Genomic DNA, 24,495 nt, shown 5'->3' on the forward strand with positions numbered 1-24,495 from the left:
CATGGGACAACCACTTTAACACCATTACCCATAGCTATATATGTCAGTGTCACTCTGACATTATTTACTACTGCTGTCATTGTGATAAAGAGCTTGAAAGGGGTACGACAGAGAGAAAATAAATGAAAAATAATAAATAATTAAACCAGAGGGAAAAATATGCATCCTAGGAGACTTCAGAGTGTCATACACTAATTTTCAGGCCAATTACAGCACATTCAATTCAGGTAGAATTGAGTTGAACTCGAACCAAACTTTCTGACCAATTCCTTAGAATCAATTTGGCTACTAAACCAAAGTCTGCATATCTTAACCAATCTCATTTAAATGTACTCCAGCTGGTCCCAAAAGCTAGCTGGGCATGTCCTTCATTTCCTGGTGCCACACTAAGATGCAACCATTTTGGGTGACAGACTTCCCACCACCTTATTTATTTTGGCCCAAAAGTATCATAATACACGGCAAAGATGTAGTAGGTCCAATTTAATATCACATATTATAGCCCTGGATGTTCTTAAGCCTAAATCATTGCCGTGAATCACCAAAATGTCAAGTTCATAGTCCAGTCTACCATAATTTCCAGCAAGCCCCGGATATCGAAACATATGACTTGAACCACTGATTTTTAAAAACTAAGCTTTCAGCCTGCCAACTTAACACCTGCTTAAACAACTCCCCATAAAATATAGGAATTCTCCGTCAAGATGAGACATAGACTTGCTCCTACAAACCAAATAACACAATCTCACAAAACAATACAAATAAAAAAGCTTTTCGAGAATCTAATTTATAAAAAATGCCGATGCATTAACAAGGTTGATCAATTTTATCGCTTGGAGGAACTCTCCCATTGGGGACTTAAAATCAAAAACACTTTCCTCCTTATCTGGTCTTTATGGAAAACTTATAGACACTTTAAGTAGTCATTTACACTCTCTACCCTTGTGTTCCTGAGTTTATTATTCAAACCTTTGAATTACCTAAGAAACAATATCTGTATAATGTGACTACACAATACATGTCATTTGCTCTAATAATTGCAACTATATATGTAACCAGTCTTTTTTTATTAAGATGTAATATGTTTACAATTATCTCTTGTACGGATATATTAAAACAATAAAAATTGTTTAAAAAAAAAAAAGCCGATGCACATATAACCTATAATGCTGTAATTACCAGCATCCTAAAAAGACTAAACTAGAGATGAGCGAAGTTTTCAAACATTTCGATAGAATGTGATAGAATTGCTTATCTATTAAACAAGGAGGACGCTGTTCAATTAGATAGCTCTGTGTCCTAGCACTTCTTATGTCTCTCACTATGCTCAGCTCACAGTAAAATAGTGGAGACTGTGCGGGGTGAGGCTTTTAAAGGGCCTCTCGGAGCAACTGGGGTGTTGCGTTACACCTAGAGGCTCCACTTTCTCTGCACATGCCGTGCACTCTGCACTTTAATTGACAGGGTCAGGAGTGATGAAGTTGTCACTGCCTGGCCCTGTCAATCAAAGTAGAGAGGGGGCAGCAGTTGCAAAGGGAGCAGAGCCTCTACGAGTAACGGCAATGCTCTGGTTGCTCCTAGTGGCCAATTTGCATATATTAAAACATCATTTTTCTCAGCAATGTGGACACATATGAACATAGGACCAACACAGATGCCTTCAGCTGCCAAGCGCACATGTAATAGGTCAGTTTCATAGGTACAAATCTGCTGACACATTCCCTTTAGAGACCATGAGCTCCTTCACACCCTGAACATTCATGCTTGATTTGGAATTCATTGCCAACATTCTTGGATGCAGCTGACTAGTATGTCTCTGCCCCTGAACCGCTAGCTGCCTCTCAAAGGTTATACACCACCCCACAAGTTGAAGCCATCAATCTCATCCATAAGCTAATATCCTTATGGTCCGCACTATATCAAAGGATACATACCATAAGACCTTATCCACACGCCAGTGTTTCGGTCAGTGATTTCCATCAGTAATTGTGAGCCAAAACCAAAAGTGGAGGCTATATCGAGATAAAGTATAATGGAAAAATTTGCACCTGTTCTGGCTCGCAAATAGTTTTCGCTCACAATCACTGATAGAAATCACTGATCAAACACTGAATGTGTAAATAAGGCCTTACTCTGTTGGAACTGCTGAGCATACCAATGTCAGGCATTACCCCATAGACAAAATAAGCTTCCCCGATAAAATCTAAATAGCAGAAAGGGGAGGAACGATTTTCTGGATCCTTTTCTCCAATCATGCTAGCCAGCATCTCAAAAACCTGTAACCTATTGGATAAGGTACTAGGAATCAACCTTTACCACCTCTGCTCCTCTTCATTCTTCTTGCTATCATCTGGTTTAACCCTATCCAAATTATACTTCTCTGGGGTAAAATGAGAAAAATTTCTACATAATCCTCTCTCCAATTATTCTCTCTCACTTTTTCCTTTAACTCCTTAAAGACTCAGCCCTATTTCACCTTAAGGACTTGGCCATTTTTTGCAAATCTGACCAGTGTAACTTTAAGTGCTGATAACTTTAAAAGGCTTTGACTTATCCAGGCCATTCTGAGATTTTTTTTTCGTCACATATTGTACTTCATGACACTGGTAAAATGAAGTAAAAAAAAAAAACATTTTTATTTATAAAAAAAATACCAAATTTACCAAAAATTTGTAATAAATTGCAAATTTCCAAGTTTCAATTTCTCTACTTTTATAATACATAGTAATACCTCCAAAAATAGTTATTACTTTACATTCGCCATATGTCTACTTAATGGTTGGATTATTTTGGGAATTATATTTTATTTTTTGGGGATGTTACAAGGCTTAAAAGTTTAGAAGCAAATCTTGAAATTTTTCAGAAATTTTCAAAAACCCAATTTTTAGGGACCAGTTCAGGTCTGAAGTCACTTTGCGACGCTTACATAATAGAAACCACCCAAAAATGACCACATTCTAGAAACTACACCCCTCAAGGTATTCAAAACTGATTTTACAAATGTCGTTAACCCTTTAGGTGTTCCACAAGAATTAATGGAAAATAGAGATACAATTTCAAAATTTCACTTTTTTGGCCGATTTTCCATTTTAATAATTTTTTTACAGTTACAAATCAAGGGTTAACAGCCAAACCAAACTCAATATTTATGGCCCTGATTCTGTAGTTTACAGAAATACCCCATATGTGGTCGTAAATTGCTGAACGGGCACACAGCAGGGCGCAGAAGGAAAGGAATGCCATACGGTTTTTGGAAGGCAGATTTTGCTGGGCTGGTTTTTTTGACACCATGTTCCATTCGAAGCCCCCCTGATGCACCCCTAGAGTAGAAACTCCAAAAAAGTGACCCCATTTTAGAAACTACGGGATAGGGTGGCAGTTTTGTTGGTACTAGTTTAGGGTACATATGATTTTTGGTTGCTCTATATTACACTTTTTGTGAGGCAAGATAACAAGAAATAGCTGTTTTGGCACCGTTTTTATTTTTTGTTATGTACAACATTCATCTGACAGGTTAGATCATATGATATTTTTATAGACCAGGTTGTCACGGATGCGGCAATACCTAATATGTATACTTTTTTTTTATTTATGTAAGTTTTACACAATGATTTCTTTTTTGAAACCAAAAAAATCATGTTTTAGTGTTTCCATAGTCTGAGAGCCATAATTTTTTCAGTTTTTGGGTGATTACCTTGGGTAGGGTATGATTTTTGCGGGATGAGATGACGGTTTTATTGGCACTATTTTGGGGTGCATGTGAATTTTTGATCGCTTGATATTACACTTTTTGTGATGTAAGATGACAAAAAATGGCTTTTTTTACACCGTTTTTATTTTAATTTTTTTACGGTATTCATCTGAAGGGTTAGTTCATGTGATATTTTTATAGAGCAAGTTATTACGGACGCTGCAATACCTAATATGTATACTTTTCTTTTATTTATGTAAGTTTTACACAATGATTTCATTTTTAAAGAAAAAAAAATCATGTTTTAGTGTTTCCATAGTCTGAGAGCCATAATTTTTTCAGTTTTTGGGCGATTACTTTGGGTAGGGTATGATTTTTGCAGGATGAGATGACGGTTTTATTGACACTATTTTGATGTGCATATGACTTTTTGATTGCTTGCTATTACACTTTTTGTGATGTAATGTGACAAAAAATTGTTTATTTAGCACAGTTTTTATTTTTTACGGTGTTCATCTGAGAGGTTAGGTCATGTGATATTTTTATAGAGACGGTCGATACGGACCCGGCGATACCTAATATGTATACTTTTTTTTTATTTTTGTAAGTTTTACACAATAATATCAGTTTTGAAACAAAAAAAAATCATGTTTTAGTGTCTCCATATTCTGAGCCATAGTTTTTTTATTTTTTGGGCGATTGTCTCAGGTAGGGGCTCATTTTTTGCGGGATGAGGTGACGGTTAGATTGGTACTATTTTGGTGGGCAAACGCCTTTTTGATCGCTTGCTGTTGTACTTTTTCTGATGTAAGGTGACAAAAAAATTGTTTAGTTAGCACAGTTTTTATTTTTTATTTTTTACGGTGTTCATCTGAGGGGTTAGGTCATGTAATATGTTTATAGAGCAGGTCGATTCGGACACGGCGATACCTAATATGTATACTTTTTTTTTTTCCCCTATTTTTTACCAATTTGTTTTAACTTTATTTGGGGAAAATTACGTTTTTGTTTATTTTTACTTGAAACTTTTAATTTTTTGGGGGGGGAAACTTTATTTTTTCAACTTTTTTTTTACTTTATTTTTTGTCCCACTTTGGGACTTCAACTTTTGGGGGTCTAATCCGTTTTACAATGCATTTCAATACTTCTGTATTGGAATGCATTGGCTGTATGAGTAATACTGTGTGTATTACTCATACAGCTTCCGGCCTGTGAGATCCAGGGGGCTGGATCTCACAGGCTCGTCACCGGAAGGCAGCACGATGCCTTCCTTAGACATCGTGCTGCCTTCCATGCCATCGGGTCCCCCCTACAGCTGCATGGGGACCCGATGGCACCGCCGCCCGCCGGATAAGGTAAAAGCCGCAAACCGCAGGTCTGAATTGACCTGCGGTTTGCGGCGATCGCCGACACGGGGGGGGGGGGGGATACAAGGGACCCCCCCTGGTGTTGTGAAAGGATGCCCGCTGAATGATTTCAGCGGACATCCTGTTGCGATTAACCCCCGCCGCGCCGCAATCGTGATTTAAAGTTAGGACGTACCGGTACGTCCTGAGTCCTTAAGGACTCGGGAAATAGGGCGTACCGGTACGTCCTAAGTCCTTAAGGGGTTAAAGGGGTTGTCTCACTTGAACAAATGGCATTTATCATATAGAGAAAGTTAATACAAGGCACTTACTAATGTATTGTGATTGTCCATATTACCTCCTTTGCTGACTTGATTCATTTTCCCATCACATTATACACTGCTTGTATCTATGGTTACGACCCCCCTGCAATACATCAGTGGTGGTCGTGCTTGCACACTATAGGAAAAAGTGCCGGTATATGCTCACTTCCGTGATCCCGGCTGTCAGAGAGGCCGGCACTTTTTTCTATCACTCCACTTCCTGCTCATGCTCCTCTTTTGCTCAGCTCTGCAAGGAAACTTATGGGCACTTCCCCACATGATCTATCCCTGAAGTGTAGCTGGGAGAAACACTTGTCACCATGGAGAAAAGACCAGGGCATTCTAGTAGGCTTCTGGGACTCTGCTGCACTAAGGATTCTTCCCCACCCTATACTCTAATGTCAGCTCCCCTTTACCATATTTATTAGGGGTGGAGCTAGGACTCTCTCCCCTTAAACTCTCAAGCTGCTTGCCTTTTGCAAGTTGGCTGCTGGCCTTGCATTTCCGGCAAGGCTGCAGTGCTCATACTCCTCATGGACCGAGTACTTCTGGTCCCCATTGCCACAATCCCCACTCTCTCCAGAGGTTTATCTCCACCAGGCCACCTCTGGATCCACTCTCTTCCATCAAGCCAAATCCACTTCCCACCATAGACATCAGATGCAAACATGGATGTCACTGCAGCTCCTCTCACCAGCTGGCCGGAGGTAGGAAGTTGGGTGTGCACACTGCCTACCCCCTTGCTCCTGCTACAGACACCTTGTCGAGTACATCCAGAAGCTGCTGCTCAATCCAGCCTAGACAATTCAGCAGAGCTGCTGCCTGCTCTCTCTTAAGCAAGGCCTCCCATGACATCTTCCAGTAAGGCAGCCATTCTCTGTATTTAGCCATGCCTGACCAACCTTGACTCTGCTTTTTCCCACGTGTTCCCTAGAGATTAATTAACCACTTCCAATAACCGCTCCTAAATTCCTCATTCTCCCCTTGTCATGCACCCCTTACATTCCCTTGCAGTCCACTCCAGGGGCTTACTTTCCACCTATTTAAATTGTTAACATCATCATAGGCCAATGAACCAACCAATAAGTGAATCGGTAACTCAGACAATGATACTGCAACAGCATGTTTTGAAATGTAAACTCTATGTACATAAATAGAAGAGGACTGTGTTGGGTTACCAAGAGCATTCTAGTGCCTCCAAAAATGATAAAATACAGATGTAGCAAATGTTAGGCTCACAATTACGGTGATAAATCCATGGTTGCAGCAAACCTTAGCTTGACTGTATTGTTGGCTTTTGTTGTGTTAAGTGTCATGTTAACACTTTCTAAATCTGTACTTGTTATTGTCTATCAGGAATGGTTGGGAGTAAAATATATTTGAAACACTTCTTCATCCAGGCTAGCAAATGTTTAATATAATCCCTCATCATTTCCTTTATTAAACTGCTCCACCTCAAACCATTTACTTGACATCTAGATGTATAGGATTCACTTAATTCCCATCCTCCTCCTCGCAGATGGATTTCCTGTCCTGGGACCTTGAGAAATGAGAACTAGAGAAGTAATCTGGGTAAAGTATTAGTTCAGGTCTGAAAAGAAGCTGCAAGTAGGAGCGGCCGGTCTGTCAGCCAGTATTATTCTTAATCAAAAAGAGTATAACAATATACAGTAGATGAGGCTGGAATAGATGTTTTGTGAGGGTAATTTCACATGTGTGTTTCATAATGTTTTTGGGGTTTCTTTTTGTATTTTATGCTCTGGCAGTGTTTATGCATTTTGGGTAAAACACAAATTTCTTTTGAAATATTTCAGAGAAGCATATTTTTACAAAGAAACACGACAAAGCTAAGTAAGATGTGTGAAATCTATCTATCTATCTATCTATCTATCTATCTATCTATCTACTATCTCATATCTATCTATTGTATCTATCTCATATCTGTCTATCTATCTATCTATCTATCTATCTATCTATCTATCTATACTTACTCGTCTGTGCTCCTGTGGCAAGTCTGGCCTCTCTAATGTGGTGCCACTGGTGTCACCCCATTACTGTGGCAACAACCCCAGCCGAAAGTGGGGCTGGTCTTCCTGCCTCACCAGCTTTGTTGCATGCTATCTTGTTTATGGATCTCTGACCTGCTGCCTGTTCTGATGGCTTTGCCTCTGATGTTATCTCCTAGTTTTGATCCTGCTTACTATTTGACTCTGCGTGTTATCTCTCCTTTGGTTCTGTGAAGTGGCTCTCAAGTTTTGACCTAGTTGGTCTGACTACTGCTTTACCCAGTTTAGTTTCCGTGCACTTAGACCGTCGCCCAGTTGGGGACTACTATTTAGATATCTATCTATCTATCTATCTATCTATCTATCTATCTATCTATTTAGAGTTACTGTAGCACAAGTCACTGAAAAAAGTTCCTCCTGGATATTACAGAACATTATGTCACAGAAAAAAAAAAAACTTTAGTATTTAGTCAAAATTCTAAGCCAAAACCAGGAGTAGAATCTGCAAAGAAAAATGAAATATTTGTGCCTCTTGTCCTTCAGACCCACTTCTGATTTTGGCTTACAAATACTGATGCAAATAATTGATCAAGTACTGATCGTGTGAAAGTGTTGATCATCTGGAATCTTCATTTTTAACAGCACTTAGAACTGTATATTGCTTTTTGATATATATTTTTTTTTCGTTAAAAAAGGAAGCATTTAAATCACTAAAACAAGAGGGAGGTGAGGAAGCACTGAAAAACTATAAGGAAAAAAATAGAATATGCAAAAGACAAATAAAAGCAGCCAAACTAAAGATCGAGAGATTAATTGCTGAAGAGAGTAAAACTAATGCTAAAATGTTCTTCAATTATATAAATGGTAAAAAGTATAAATCTGAAGGTGTCAGTCCTCTACAGAGTAATGAGGGTGGAGTTGCAGAGAGCGATGAGGAGAAAGCAAAGCTATTAAATATTTTTTTCTCCACTGTATTCACTGAAGAAAATAAACTGTCAGATGAAATGCAGAATGTAAAAGTAAATTCCCCATTAAAAGTGTCCTGTCTGACCCAGGAAGAAGTACAGCGTCTTAAAAATATTAAAATAGCAAATTGCCAGGACCGGATGGCATACACACCAGTATCCTAAGTGAATTAAGTAATATCATAGCCAGACCCTTATTTCTGATATTTAAGGACTCTATACTGACAGGGAATGTTCCACAGGATTGGCGCATAGCAAATGTGGTGCCAATATTCAAAAAGGGTCTAAAAACAGAGCCTGGAAACTATAGGCCGGTAAGTTTAACATCTGTTGTGGGTAAACTGTTTGCAGGTTTTCTAAGAGGTGCTATCTTGGAGTACCTCAATGAAAATAGACCTGGGTCCCTGGCCATCCATTCTACCATATGCTCCAGGACCACCGGGACGACCTCGCTCACCACCGGCTGTGGACATGTCCAGTGCTTCTCCTCTGACTCGGCGGGGATGGCGACATGCCCGTGCGAGTGGGCCGAAGCGTAGTTCTCCGTCTCTTCCTGCCGCCTGAGGGGTTTGCTGTGACACTTCTTTGAGATGCTGATCACTGTTGCTTATTCGTATCTCTTCTCCTTTCCTAGGGGAACTTGTTTGTTTTTCTCCTGTATTTGCCTGCCCTTTTTGGATGCTTCTTCAACCTTCTGTGGCTGGCACTGTTATCTTCTGTGTTCCTTTGTTCTGTTTTTCTTATTTTTACCGGGGCCGCGGCGAGTGGCTTCTGTCTGGTTGACAATTCTCCCGAAAGACCCGGAGACTCTCCCTTGGGGGGTGTGATCCTGAGCGATAGTCTCTTTTGACCCTTTGGTCACTCTATCCCCATTTCTGCTTTCCTTTTCCCTCTGTTTGCTGTACCCCTTCCTTTCGTTTTCTCCTCGTCTTCGTCTTTGGTAGATTGTCTACCTCCCTTCCCTTGGTGTTTTTTCCTCTCCCTGCAGGTATGGTGTCCTTGAAGATTGCATCCTTCAACGTGAAGGGCTTTAACACTCCAGAGAAAAGGGTCCAGGTGCTTCACCACTTTCACCGCCAGCAGGTACATGTTGTTTGTTTCCAGGAGACTCATTTTAAGGTAGGTCACGCCCCAGCCATCCACCATCAACACTACGCGTCCTGGCACTTTGCAAATAATCCTGGCAATAAGACGAAGGGAGTCGCCATAGCGGTCCATCGTTCTTTACCACACCAAGTGCTGGATTGTACGGTCGACCCGGATGCCCGGTATCTAGTTCTTTCACTGCTCATAGGTGGTAAGGAATTCATTTTCCTTAATGTCTATGCCCCAAATCAGAACCAGGCCTCTTTCATTGAGGATCTGATGGACAAGGTAGCTCCACTGATCCATTAGACATTGGTTCTGTGTGGGGACCTCAACCTGACACTCAACCCTACCCTTGATAACGCCACTGGCCGCGCATCCCTCCCTTACTCCACCATAAAAAAAGTCAAGCACGCCCTGCTTCAGCTACAGCTGAGAGACCCCTGGACAGGGACTATTCCTTTTATTCTGCTCCTCACGACTCATATAGTCGTATTGATTACATACTTCTCCCACAATCGGCCTTGTTATGGTTGACCGCCACACATATTGGCAACATTTTGTGGTCCGACCATGCCCCGGTGCATTGCTCCCTGACCCTCCCCTTCTTGGCCAGACAGGAGTGGACTTGGTGCCTTAATGAGTCCCTTCTTCTCGACGCGGTCTGTGTTGCGGACCTCACTGATAGCATAAAACATTTCTTGACGGACCATACAGATGATCCTACTCCGCTACCTGTGCAGTGGGAAGCTATGAAATGTGTCCTGCGAGGTATTCTTATCAAACACGGTTCCCGTCTCAAAAAAGAGAAAGCTTATTCTCTTAAACTTGCATTGCAAAATGTCACTTTGTTGGAACTTGCCCACAAGCGCGCACTCTCTCTACAAACCCTGCGTGATCTCCAGAATGTACGCATGGAAGCTAAACGCCTCTTGGAAGCGTCTTATAGATGCATGCTGCAACTTTGCAGGAGTAAATTCTATGAGTTTGGGAACAAGAGTGGTCGTATGTTGGCAAGGGCCCTCAGAGGGAAATTGGCTGCTTCTCACATCCCTGCCGTCAAAACGGCTCATGACCGCATGGTGCACACCACCCCAGACATAGCTGCCACTTTCCACACCTTTTATTCGCAGCTCTATAATCTCCCCCGCACCCCAGTACAGCGGACAGGCACCCCTTCTAACCTCTCCGCTTTGCTCCCTAAACTGTTAGACACTGACTCATCCGGTCTAGAGGCCCTATTTACGGACGCTGAACTTCAGTTAGTGCTCAAGACCCTGCCCGGTGGCAAGAACCCTGGCCCTGACGGGTTTACTGCCCGTTTTATAAAACTTTCTCCACAGACCTGTCCCCGGTCCTGCTGTCAGTCTTCAACGCTGTGTCTCCTGGGCTTCCCTTCCCGGCGCAGTCCACAGAGGCCCATATTACTGTCATCCCGAAACCGGGTAAGGGCCCACACTTATGTGTCAGTTACCGTCCTATTTCGCTTTTAAATGTAGATCTTAAGATCTTTGCCAAATTGTTGGCGAATAGACTGAATGTTCATTTGCCTTCTTTAATTTGCAATGATCAGGTCAGATTTGTGCTGGGGAGGGAGGCCCGAGATAACACTCTTAAGACCCTTGATATTATCCTTTATGCTAAACTGAAAAAGAGCCCCCTTATGATCCTGTCCTTAGATGCCGAGAAGGCTTTCGACAGGATATCGTGGCCAGTAGAGTTGAGCGAACACCTGGATGTTCGGGTTCGAGAAGTTCGGCCGAACTTCCCGAAAATGTTCGGGTTCGGGATCCGAACCCGATCCGAACTTCGTCCCGAACCCGAACCCCATTGAAGTCAATGGGGATCCGAACTTTTGGGCACTAAAAAGGCTGTAAAACAGCCCAGGAAAGAGCTAGAGGGCTGCAAAAGGCAGCAAAAGTAAATCCCCTGCAAACAAATGTGGATAGGGAAATGAATTAAAATAAAAATTAAAAAAATAAAAATGAACCAATATCAATTGGACAGAGGTCCCATAGCAGAGAATCTGGCTTCACGTCAGCAGAGAATCAGTCTCTTCATGCCATAGCAAAGAATCTGGCTTCATGTCAGCAGAGAATCAGTCTCTTCATGCCATAGCAGAGAATCTGGCTTCATGTCAGCGCAGAATCAGTCTTCATGTCATAGCAGAGAATCAGGCTTCACGTCACCCACCACTGGAACAGGCCACTGTCACACATTTAGGCCCCGACACTCAGACAGAGGAGAGCGGTAATAAGGCCAGATTCCCGTAACAGAGAATCTGGCCTTATGTCAGCGCAGAATCTGTATTCATGTCATAGCAGAGAATCAGGCTTCACGTCACCCACCACTGGAACAGGCCACTGTCACACATTTAGGCCCCGGCACCCAGACTGTCAGGACTCGAACCTGTGGCCAGTCATGTCCCAGGCGGTAGCTCTACCCACTAGGCTACCGTCTCTCCCTGGACTGTTCTCTAGCTAACTTCTAACTACCTCTCTTGTCCTTGCCTTGACCTGCTGATTATTCCAATCTCTTGCACCTGCTACTTCCCTATAAAACCCAGCCCTTGAACACAGCCCTTTGCTGGTTATTGTGCCTCCAAGCCTGTAGCAAGCTTCCTCTCTGCTCCTCCACCGCTATTGCTGATTTACCATCGTTGCCAACCCGGACCGTTTTTGACCTCGCTGAATTGCCGCCTGCATTGACTTACTGCTTACCACCGACCACGCCTCCGTCTACTCCTGCTGTTACCTCGCTGCCATCTCTGCTGCCGACCCGGACTGATCGACCGCGCTACCTGCCTCCTGCTTCTGTGGGCCTCTGCCACTGGACTCCATACTTCCAGCTCGGGTGTCCTCAGACTCAGGTGAGCCTCGATTGACACTACTCCCTAACACAGACAGACGAGAGCGGTCCCGTAACAAAGAATCTGGCCTTATGTCAGCGCAGAATCTGTCTTCATGTCATAGCAGAGAATCAGGCTTCACGTCACCCACCACTGGAACAGGCCACTGTCTCACATTTAGGCCCAGGCTCCCAGGCAGAGGAGAGAGGTCCCGTAACAGAGAATCTGGCCTTATGTCAGCGCAGATTCTGTATTCATGTCATAGCAGAGAATCAGGCTTCACGTCACCCACCACTGGAACAGGCCACTGTCACACATTTAGGCCCCGGCACCCAGACAGAGGAGAGAGGTCCTGTAACAGAGAATCTGGCCTTATGTCAGCGCAGAATCTGTCTTCATGTCATAGCAGAGAATCAGGCTTCACGTCACCCACCACTGGAACAGGCCACTGTCACACATTTAGGCCCAGGCACCCAGGCAGAGGAGAGAGGTCCCGTAACAGAGAATCTGGCCTTATGTCAGCGCAGAATCTGTATTCATGTCATAGCAGAGAATCAGGCTTCACGTCACGCACCACTGGAACAGGCCACTGTCACACATTTAGGCCCAGGCTCCCAGGCAGAGGAGAGAGGTCCCGTAACAGAGAATCTGGCCTTATGTCAGCGCAGATTCTGTATTCATGTCATAGCAGAGAATCAGGCTTCACGTCACCCACCACTGGAACAGGCCACTGTCACACATTTAGGCCCCGGCACCCAGACAGAGGAGAGAGGTCCTGTAACAGAGAATCTGGCCTTATGTCAGCGCAGAATCTGTCTTCATGTCATAGCAGAGAATCAGGCTTCACGTCACCCACCACTGGAACAGGCCACTGTCACACATTTAGGCCCAGGCACCCAGGCAGAGGAGAGAGGTCCCGTAACAGAGAATCTGGCCTTATGTCAGCGCAGAATCTGTATTCATGTCATAGCAGAGAATCAGGCTTCACGTCACGCACCACTGGAACAGGCCACTGTCACACATTTAGGCCCCCGCACCCAGACAGAGGAGAGCGGTCCCGTAACAGAGAATCTGGCCTTATGTCAGCGCAGAATCTGTCTTCATGTCATAGCAGAGAATCAGGCTTCACGTCACCCACCACTGGAACAGGCCACTGTCACACATTTAGGCCCAGGCAGAGGAGAGAGGTCCCGTAACAGAGAATCTGGCCTTATGTCAGCGCAGAATCTGTATTCATGTCATAGCAGAGAATCAGGCTTCACGTCACAAACCACTGGAACAGGCCACTGTCACACATTTAGGCCCAGGCACCCAGGCAGAGGAGAGAGGTCCCGTAACAGAGAATCTGGCCTTATGTCAGCGCAGAATCTGTATTCATGTCATAGCAGAGAATCAGGCTTCACGTCACCCACCACTGGAACAGGCCACTGTCACACATTTAGGCCCAGGCACCCAGGCAGAGGAGAGAGGTCCCGTAACAGAGAATCTGGCCTTATGTCAGCGCAGAATCTGTATTCATGTCATAGCAGAGAATCAGGCTTCACGTCACCCACCACTGGAACAGGCCACTGTCACACATTTAGGCCCAGGCACCCAGGCAGAGGAGAGAGGTCCCGTAACAGAGAATCTGGCCTTATGTCAGCGCAGAATCTGTCTTCATGTCATAGCAGAGAATCAGGCTTCACATCACCCACCACTGGAACAGGCCACTGTCACACATTTAGGCCCAGGCACCCAGGCAGAGGAGAGAGGTCCCGTAACAGAGAATCTGGCCTTATGTCAGCGCAGAATCTGTATTCATGTCATAGCAGAGAATCAGGCTTCACGTCACCCACCACTGGAACAGGCCACTGTCACACATTTAGGCCAAGGCACCCAGGCAGAGGAGAGAGGTCCCGTAACAGAAAATCTGGCCTTATGTCAGCGCAGAATCTGTATTCATGTCATAGCAGAGAATCAGGCTTCACGTCACCCACCACTGGAACAGGCCACTGTCACTGATTTAGGCCCCGGCACCCAGACAGAGGAGAGGTTCATTCAACTTTGGGTTGCCCCGCAATATAATGGTAAAATGAAATTAAAAATAGTATTGAATGAGGAAGTGCCCTGGAGTAGAATAATATATTGTTAAGGGGAGGTAGTTAATATCTAATCTGCACAAGGGATGGACAGGTCCTGTGGGATCCATGCCTGGTTCATTTTTATGAACGTCAGCTTGTCCACATTGGCTGTAGACAGGCGGTTGCGTTTGTCTGTAATGACGCCCCCTGCCGTGCTGAATACACGTTCAGACAAAACGCTGGCCGCCGGGCAGGCTAGCACCTCCAAGGCATAAAAGGCTAGCTCTGGCCACGTGGACAATTTGGAGACCCAGAAGTTGAATGGGGCCGAACCATCAGTCAGTATGTGGAGGGGTGTGCACAGGTACTGTTCCACCATGTTAGTGAAATGTTGCCTCCTGCTAACACGTTCCGTATCAGGTGGTGGTGCAGTTAGCTGTGGCGTGGTGACAAAACTTTTCCACATCTCTGCCATGCTAACCCTGCCCTCAGAGGAGCTGGCCGCGACACAGCTGCGTTGGCGACCTCTTGCTCCTCCTCTGCCTTCGCCTTGGGCTTCCACTGGTTCCCCTGTGACATTTGGGAATGCTCTCAGTAGCGCGTCTACCAACGTGCGCTTGTACTCGCGCATCTTCCTATCACGCTCCAGTGTAGGAAGTAAGGTGGGCACATTGTCTTTGGACCGGGGATCCAGCAGGGTGGCAACCCAGTATTCCGCACACGTTAAAATGTGGGCAACTCTGCTGTCGTTGCGCAGGCACTGCAGCATGTAGTCGCTCATGTGTGCCAGGCTGCCCAGAGGTAAGGACAAGCTGTCCTCTGTGGGAGGCGTATCGTCATCGTCCTGTGTTTCCCCCCAGCCACGCACCAGTGATGGGCCCGAGCTGCTTTGGGTGCCACCCCGCTGTGAACATGCTTCATCCTCATCCTCCTCCACCTCCTCGTCCTCCTCGTCCTCCAGTAGTGGGCCCTGTCTGGCCACATTTGTACCTGGCCTCTGGTGTTGCAAAAAACCTCCCTCTGAGTCACTTTGAAGAGACTGGCCTGAAAGTGCTAAAAATGACCCCTCTTCCTCCTCTTCCTCCTGGGCCACCTCCTCTTCCATCATCGCCCTAAGTGTTTTCTCAAGGAGACATAGAAGTGGTATTGTAACGCTGATAACGGCGTCATCGTCACTGGCCATGTTGGTGGAGTACTCGAAACAGCGCAACAGGGCACACAGGTCTCGCATGGAGGCCCAGTCATTGGTGGTGAAGTGTGTCTGATCTGCAGTGCGACTGACCCGTGCGTGCTGCAGCTGAAACTCCACTATGGCCTGCTGCTGCTCGCACAGTCTGTCCAGCATATGCAAGGTGGAGTTCCACCTGGTGGGCACGTCGCATATGAGGCGGTGAGCGGGAAGGCCGAAGTTACGCTGTAGCGCAGACAGGCGAGCAGCGGCAGGGTGTGAACGCCGGAAGCGCGAACAGACGGCCCGGACTTTATGCAGCAGCTCTGACATGTCGGGGTAGTTGCGAATGAACTTCTGCACCACCAAATTCAGCACATGCGCCAGGCAAGGGATGTGCGTCAAACCGGCTAGTCCCAGAGCTGCAACGAGATTTCGCCCATTATCGCACACCACCAGGCCGGGCTTGAGGCTCACCGGCAGCAACCACTCGTCGGTCTGTTGTTCTATACAACTCCTGTGCAGTGTGGGGCCTGTCCCCCAAACATATGAGTTTCAGAATGGCCTGCTGACGTTTACCCCGTGCTGTGCTGAAGTTGGTGGTGAAGGTGTGTGGATGACTGGATGAGCAGGTGGAAGAAGAGGAGGAGGAAGCTGAGTAGGAGGAGACAGGAGGCAAAGAATGTTGCCCTGCGATCCTTGGCGGCGGAAGGACGTGCGCCAAACAGCTCTCCGCCTGGGGCCCAGCCGCCACTACATTTACCCAGTGTGCAGTTAGGGAGATATAGCGTCCCTGGCCGTGCTTACTGGTCCACGTATCTGTGGTTAGGTGGACCTTGCCACAGATGGCGTTGCGCAGTGCACACTTGATTTTATCGGACACTTGTTTGTGCAGGGAAGGCACGGCTCTCTTGGAGAAGTAGTGGCGGCTGGGAACAACATACTGTGGGACAGCAAGTGACATGAGCTGTTTGAAGCTGTGTGTGTCCACCAACCTAAATGACAGCATTTCATAGGCCAGTAGTTTAGAAATGCTGGCATTCAGGGCCAGGGATCGAGGGTGGCTAGGTGGGAATTTATGCTTTCTCTCAAATGTTTGTGAGATGGAGAGCTGAACGCTGCCGTGTGACATGGTTGAGATGCTTGGTGACGCAGGTGGTGGTGTTGGTGGTACATCCCATGTTTGCTGGGCGGCAGGTGCCAACGTTCCTCCAGAGGCAGAGGAAGAGGCCGAGATGGCGGCAGCAGCAGCAGAAGAGGCCGAGGCGGCAGCAGCAGAAGAGGTAGCAGGGGGAGCCTGAGTGACTTCCTTGTTTTTAAGGTGTTTACTCCACTGCAGTTCATGCTTTGCATGCAGGTGCCTGGTCATGCAGGTTGTGCTAAGGTTCAGAACGTTAATGCCTCGCTTCAGGCTCTGATGGCACAGCGTGCAAACCACTCGGGTCTTGTCGTCAGCACATTGTTTGAAGAAGTGCCATGCCAGGGAACTCCTTGAAGCTGCCTTTGGGGTGCTCGGTCCCAGATGGCGGCGGTCAGTGGCAGGAGGAGTCTCTTGGCGGCGTGTTCTGATTTTGCCCACTGCTCCCTCTTTTGCTACGCTCTTGGCTCGGTCTCACCACTGCTTCTTCCTCCGAACTGTGAACGTCAGTGGCACGACCTTCATTCCATGTGGGGTCTAGGACCTCATCGTCCCCTGCATCGTCTTCCACCCAGTCTTCCTCCCTGACCTCCTGTTCAGTCTGCACACTGCAGAAAGACGCAGCAGTTGGCACCTGTGTTTCGTCATCATCAGAGACGTGCTGAGGTGGTATTCCCATGTCCTCATCATCAGGAAAAATAATTGGTTGTGCGTTAGTGCATTCTATCTCTTCCACCGCTGGGGAAGGGCTAGGTGGATGCCCTTGGGAAACCCTGGCAGCAGAGTCTTCAAACAGCATAAGAGACTGCTGCATAACTTGAGGCTCAGACAGTTTCCCTGATATGCATGGGGGTGATGTGACAGACCGATGGGCTTGGTTTGCATGCGCCATCTGTGCGCTTTCTGCAGAAGACTGGGTGGGAGATAATGTGAACGTGCTGGATCCACTGTCGGCCACCCAATTGACTAATGCCTGTACCTGCTCAGGCCTTACCATCCTTAGAACGGCATTGGGCCCCACCAAATATCGCTGTAAATTCTGCTGGCTACTGGGACCTGAGGTAGTTGGTTCACTAGGACGTGTGGCTGTGGCAGAACGGCCACGTCCTCTCCCAGCACCAGAGGGTCTACTAACACCACCACGACCATGTCCACGTCCGCGTCCGCGTCCCTTATTAGATGTTTTCCTCATTGTTCCCGTTCACGACAATTTTGAGAATGGCAAATTTGGGAATGCTTTTTCAACCCAGAACAAAAAGTCTGCTTTGACGGTCACTACAAATAACTTGACCAGCTAAAACTGTGCAGATTTGGTTGAATAGAGATGTGAGACCTGTTTTTTTTTTGCGCTGTGTGACAGTTATAGGTTTAATCACAGAATGACACTTCTATCAGCACGCTAGCGTGTGTCTTAGGTTTTTCTGAATGACACTATCAATAACTTCAATGTAAGATTTTCTTTTTGGGATAGATTTCAAGTAGGCCTGAAATACCACAAACTAGTTATTTTCAGAATGGCAAATTTGGGAATGCTTTTTCAACCCAGAACAAAAAGTCTGCTTTGACGGTCACTACAAATAACTTGACCAGCTAAAACTGTGCAGATTTGGTTGAATAGAGATGTGAGACCTGTTTTTTTTTGCGCTGTGTGACAGTTATAGGTTTAATCACAGAATGACACTTCTATCAGCACGCTAGCGTGTGTCTTAGGTTTTTCTGAATGACACTATCAATAACTTCAATGTAAGATTTTCTTTTTGGGATAGATTTCAAGTAGGCCTGAAATACCACAAACTAGTTATTTTCAGAATGGCAAATTTGGGAATGCTTTTTCAACCCAGAACAAAAAGTCTGCTTTGACGGTCACTACAAATAACTTGACCAGCTAAAACTGTGCAGATTTGGTTGAATAGAGATGCGAGACCTGTTTTTTTTTTACTCTGTGTGACAGTTATAGGTTTAATCACAGAATGACACTTCTATCAGCACGCTAGCGTGTGTCTTAGGTTTTTCTGAATGACACTATCAATAACTTCAATGTAAGATTTTCTTTTTGGGATAGATTTCAAGTAGGCCTGAAATACCACAAACTAGTTATTTTCAGAATGGCAAATTTGGGAATGCTTTTTCAACCCAGAACAAAAAGTCTGCTTTGACGGTCACTACAAATAACTTGACCAGCTAAAACTGTGCAGATTTGGTTGAATAGAGATGTGAGACCTGTTTTTTTTTGCGCTGTGTGACAGTTATAGGTTTAATCACAGAATGACACTTCTATCAGCACGCTAGCGTGTGTCTTAGGTTTTTCTGAATGACACTATCAATAACTTCAATGTAAGATTTTCTTTTTGGGATAGATTTCAAGTAGGCCTGAAATACCACAAACTAGTTATTTTCAGAATGGCAAATTTGGGAATGCTTTTTCAACCCAGAACAAAAAGTCTGCTTTGACGGTCACTACAAATAACTTGACCAGCTAAAACTGTGCAGATTTGGTTGAATAGAGATGTGAGACCTGTTTTTTTTTGCGCTGTGTGACAGTTATAGGTTTAATCACAGAATGACACTTCTATCAGCACGCTAGCGTGTGTCTTAGGTTTTTCTGAATGACACTATCAATAACTTCAATGTAAGATTTTCTTTTTGGGATAGATTTCAAGTAGGCCTGAAATACCACAAACTAGTTATTTTCAGAATGGCAAATTTGGGAATGCTTTTTCAACCCAGAACAAAAAGTCTGCTTTGACGGTCACTACAAATAACTTGACCAGCTAAAACTGTGCAGATTTGGTTGAATAGAGATGTGAGACCTGTTTTTTTTTTACTCTGTGTGACAGTTATAGGTTTAATCACAGAATGACACTTCTATCAGCACGCTAGCGTGTGTCTTAGGTTTTTCTGAATGACACTATCAATAACTTCAATGTAAGATTTTCTTTTTGGGATAGATTTCAAGTAGGCCTGAAATACTACAAACTAGTTATTTTCAGAATGGCAAATTTGGGAATGCTTTTTCAACCCAGAACAAAAAGTCTGCTTTGACGGTCACTACAAATAACTTGACCAGCTAAAACTGTGCAGATTTGGTTGAATAGAGATGTGAGACCTGTTTTTTTTTGCGCTGTGTGAAAGTTATAGGTTTAATCACAGAATGACACTTCTATCAGCACGCTAGCGTGTGTCTTAGGTTTTTCTGAATGACACTATCAATAACTTCAATGTAAGATTTTCTTTTTGGGATAGATTTCAAGTAGGCCTGAAATACCACAAACTAGTTATTTTTAGAATGGCAAATTTGGGAATGCTTTTTCAACCCAGAACAAAAAGTCTGCTTTGACGGTCACTACAAATAACTTGACCAGCTAAAACTGTGCAGATTTGGTTGAATAGAGATGTGAGACCTGTTTTTTTTTGCGCTGTGTGACAGTTATAGGTTTAATCACAAAATGACAGTTCTATCAGCACGCTAGCGTGTGTCTTAGGGTTTCTGAATGACACTATCAATAACTTCAATGTAAGATTTTCTTTTTGGGATAGATTTCAAGTAGGCCTCAAATACCACAAACTAGTTATTTTCAGAATGGCAAATTTGGGAATGCTTTTTCAAACCAGAACAAAAAGTCTGCTTTGACGGTCACTACAAATAACTTGACCAGCTAAAACTGTGCAGATTTGGTTGAATAGAAATGTCAGGTCTATTTTTTAGGCGCTGGGTGACAGGCTCAACTTGCCCCTGATGTAATATATGGCCAAAAAATAACCACACTGTTGATGGTTAAATGCACTTGGGTGACACAGGCTCAGCCTGCAGCTGATGTAGTATATGGCCAAAAAATAATCAGACTGTTGATGGTTAAATGCACTTGGGTGAAACAGGCTCAGCCTGCAGCTGATGTAGTATATGGCCAAAAAATAACCAGACTGTTGATGGTTAAATGCACTTCGGTGACACAGGCTCAGCCTGCAGCTGATGTAGGATATAGCACAAAATAACCACACTATCGATGGTTAAATACACTTGGTGATAGCTCGTGCTGGCGCACCACAAGTCACAAAATGGCCGCCGATCACCCCAGAAAAAAAGTGATCTAAAAACGCTCTGGGCAGCCTCAAAAAAGTGAGCAAGTCAATAATAGCACTTCAATGATCCACAGCTGCAGATCGATCACAGAATGAAGTCTTTTCGAGGAGTTAATCTGCCTAATCTCGCCCTAACGTCGCAGCTGCAACCTCTCCCTATGCTTGAATCAGCAGAGTGACGTGCAGCGCTACGTGACCCAAGCTTATATAGAGGCTGGGTCACATGCTGCACTGGCCAATCACAGCCATGCCAATAGTAGGCAAGGCTGTGATGGCCTCTTGGGGCAAGTAGTATGACGCTTGTTGATTGGCTGCTTTGCAGCCTTTCAAAAAGCGCCAAGAAAGCGCTGAACACCGAACCCGAACCCGGACTTTTACGAAAATGTTCGGGTTCGGGTCCGTGTCACGGACACCCCAAAATTCGGTACGAACCCGAACTATACAGTTCGGGTTCGCTCATCCCTAGTGGCCAGCCATCCAAACTGCCCTATCCCATATTGGAGTAGGCCCGATGTTTCTGTCTAAGGTTCTGTCTCTATATCAGCGCCCCGCAGCTCGAGTTAAGATTAACTGAATCCTTTCCTCCTCCTTCCCAATCCACAACGGGACACGACAGGAGTGCCCTCTGTCTCCCCTTCTGTACGTTCTAGTTATGGAACATCTTCTTGCCTCCATCCGAGCCAACCCAGACATCTCGGGGATAAGGATAGGCTCACAAGAATACAAATGTGCAGCATATGCCGATGATCTCCTTTATATAACTAACCCCTGGGTTTCATTGCATTCCTTGCTCAAAGAGATCTCAGACTTTGGTGTTGGGACAAATTTTAAAATTAACATGTCCAAGTCTAAGGCTTTGAATGTTACTCTGCCAGAAGCCCTGGTTTCCTCCCTTTAAGGCTCCTTCCCTTTTGTTTGGCCCTCTGCTGGGATTACTTATCTTGGCACGAGAATCACTTCTGACCTCTCCCGACTCTTCTCGCTGAATTTTGCACCCCTTCTCCAGCGTTTTCAAAAAGATCTTGACGGCTGGCGCAGACGTGATTTTTCATGGTTTGGTAGGATTAGTATTTTGAAAATGAACCTGTTGCCCAAACTGCTTTACCTACTGCAGAAGATTCCCCTTCGTGTCCCATCCATATTCTGGTCACAACTGCGTCGTTGTTTCACGCAATTTGTATGGGCGCCCTGCGGGCCACGGTTGAAATGGGAGGTATTGACACGTCCTAAGGAGAATGGGGGGGTGGGCCTACCTGGTTGTTGACTGTACTACTACGCTACTGCGTATGCCCGGTTGTTAGACATGACTCGCGTGGACACGTCAAAGGCCTGGGTTCACATTGCCAGGGATTCTGCCGCTTGCTCACTTACTACCCTTCCATGGTTGGCGGTATTACCAGGCCCCCCGCATTCCCACCTATCTTTTACGGCACGCCAGACCATCATGATTCTTTCTTCTATAAATCGTATGGCGTCACTAATTGACCCCAAAGGCCCTCTATTGCCGATAACTGACCATCCCAATTTCCCCCCGGCCCGGTCGACCGGTTCTTTCCTCACAGGCTTGCGGAACAGCCCGCTCAGGTTCTGTCATGTCCTTTCGGGTTCCATATTGAAGCCCCTATCTCAGGTACTAGATACTCCGACCCCCTCCGCCCGTGGATCTTTTGAGTATATGCAGCTTCATCATTTCTACTCCTCTTTGGCCAAGACCCATGACCTATCCCGTGACCTAACGGACTTTGAAAAAATGTGCCTTTTCCCTTCGGCGGTCCTGCGTCCTGTTTCCTCTATTTATAAGCTACTTTTATGCCGTCGTTCCTTGCGCCCTCCTCCGTATTGCCAGGCTTGGGAACGCGACTTAGGGAGACAGTATACCCCTGCTCAATGGAACAAATGCTTCCTGTTATTTCACAAATCCACAATTTCTACCAAAGCTCAAGAAACGAGTTATAAAATTGTCTCCAGGTGGTACAGGGTACCAGTGCTGCTCCACCGATGGTTCCCGACGGTATCGGATCGTTGCTGGAGATGCCTTATGGAGGAGTGCACAATGCTCCATATCTGGTGGCACTGTAATGTGCTGCGCCCTTTCTGGGATTTTATACACAAAACAATCACTGAGGTCACTGGGGTCCCCATACAGAACTCCCCAGAGTCCTTTCTGCTATTTGATAGCATCCTAAATGTCCCAGCTTAAGGCGAAAGGCGGTGATTCCCAGACACTGGAAATCCACCTCTCCCCCCTCTCTTGAGGAGTGGTTTGAGGAAATTACTCTTTACCAGAGTTTTGAAGACCTTATAAGTGTGACACCCTCTGATGTATCCCGATTCTTGAGGACCTGGGGCCCTTGGGATGAATTCCGCGCCACGTCCTCGTTTCGTGACGCCATGCTTTAGATATTCCTTGCTATACTGCAGTCTCCCCCCCCCACTCTCCCTTCCTTCCCTCCCCCCCTCCCCGCTGTCTTGTATTCGTTTGACTACTGTGTCTGTTGTCTCTTCTTCTTTGTGTCCACTTGGATATCAATAGTCACATGACTATACATTTGTTATGCTATGCTATTTGTACTTTTGAGAACTGTCTCTCATGCAAATTTTTATACTGCACTCTTTGTATTATTCTTGTAACTGACATTGATCGGTGTTGTTCTGCTAATATTGAAAAATCTTTTTTAAAACGTTAATTTGAAAAAAATAAAAAAAATAAAGTGAATATACAGTATTATGTAGATTCATTACACATAGAGTGATCTATGTCAAGTGTTCATTTCTTTTGTTAATGATTATGGCTTACAGCTAATGAAACTCCAGAATTCAGTATCTCAGAAAATTAGAATATTGCGAAAAGTTCAATATTGTAGACTCATTGAGTCACACCCTAATCAGCTAATCAACACAAAACACCTGTAAAGGTTTCCTAAGCTTTTAAATGGTCCCTCAGTCTGGTTCTGTAGGCTACATAATCATGGGGAAGACTGCTAACTTGACAGCGACTGGAGTCAGTGCTTCAAGAGCCACCACACACTGACATATCCAGGACTTGGCCTACAACTGTCACATTCCATGTCAAGTCAATCTTGACCCAGGGACAATGTCAGAAGCGTCTTACATGGCTAAGGAGAAAAACTACTGGACGGTTGCTCAGTGGTTCAAAGTCCTGTTCTCTTTGGAAATCAAGGTTCCAGAGTCTGGAGGAAGAATGAAGAGGCACACAATCCAAGTTGATTGAGGTTCAGTATAAAGTTTTCATAGTCAGTGACGGTTTACTTCATGCTTACCACTGCTGACAAGCTTTATGGAGATGCTAACTTCATTTTCCAGCAGGACTTGGCACCTGCCCACACTGCCAAAACTACCAATACTTGGTTTTAAAAAAACGTTATCACTATGCTTGACTGTCCAGCAAACGGGCCTGACCTAAAACCCATAATGAATCTATGGGGTATTGTCAAGAGCAAGATAAGAAACACCACACCCAACAATGCAGATGAGCTGAAGGCCGGTATCAAAGCAACCTGGGTTCCATAACACCTCAGCAGTGCCACAGGATAATTGCCTCGGTGCCACACTGCATTGATGCAGTACTTCATGTAAAAGGAGGCCTGATCAAGTATTGAGTGCATATACTGCACATACCTTTCAGTAGGTCAACATTTCTGTATTAAAAATCATTTTTTTAATTGGTCATATAATCACATTTTCTGAAATACTGACTTGTGGGTTTTCATTAGCTATAAGCCATAATCATCAACATTAACACTTGAAATAGATCACTCTGTGT

General features: G+C 44.9%; 1 protein-coding gene across 5 annotated transcripts in view; it reads right to left on the bottom strand.

Annotated features, from left to right (window-relative positions):
- The window catches only part of GRIA4 (glutamate ionotropic receptor AMPA type subunit 4), a 387,349-nt gene that overhangs the window by 71,829 nt on the left and 291,025 nt on the right, over positions 1-24,495 (bottom strand). The window lies entirely within an intron of this gene.

The sequence above is a fragment of the Bufo bufo genome, chromosome 3 (assembly GCF_905171765.1).
Source record: "Bufo bufo chromosome 3, aBufBuf1.1, whole genome shotgun sequence".
In the NCBI taxonomy this organism is placed as follows: Eukaryota; Metazoa; Chordata; class Amphibia; order Anura; family Bufonidae; genus Bufo; species Bufo bufo.